Source organism: Sinocyclocheilus rhinocerous, unplaced genomic scaffold, assembly GCF_001515625.1.
Source record: "Sinocyclocheilus rhinocerous isolate Xijiao unplaced genomic scaffold, SAMN03320098_v1.1 scaffold20, whole genome shotgun sequence".
In the NCBI taxonomy this organism is placed as follows: domain Eukaryota; kingdom Metazoa; phylum Chordata; class Actinopteri; order Cypriniformes; family Cyprinidae; genus Sinocyclocheilus; species Sinocyclocheilus rhinocerous.
The window spans coordinates 2,765,556-2,766,073 of NW_015640468.1; positions in this window are offsets into that span (position 1 = coordinate 2,765,556).

A 518-nucleotide genomic window follows, 5' to 3' on the forward strand; every position below is an offset into this window, starting at 1 on the left:
TGGCTCCGGGGGGTGAATAAAGGCCTCCTGTAGTGAATCCATCCGTTTTTGTTAGACAAATATCCATATTTCAAACGTAATAAACACTTTTCTCTCACTTCCTTTATCTGTCATACGCGGAAGCCGTTCTGGCGGATGACACAGCACGTATGCGCAGCGCGCGCGTCTCTGAGATTTGCTAGTCTCGCGAGTTTGTTTATAGGAGCAAAGGAAGCAACGTTTCCTTACTTTAGCAAAGGAAAACCAGTCTCCTCTTGGTTTATATCGAAATCCTCCGACATTCTTCTTTACAAATCCTCGTTTTGTACTTCTAATTAGTGACCGTTGTTTCGTTTTGTTCTCTCTCCGCGTTCGTCACTTATCACGCAACGCCAACGTCTTATGTCATCCGCTTGGACGGCTTCCACGTACGACAGTCAGCGGAAATGAGAAAAAGTGTTTATTGTGTTTGAAATATGGATTTTTTTCTTACAAAAATGCATAGATTCGCTACAGGAGGCCTTTATTCACCCCCCGGA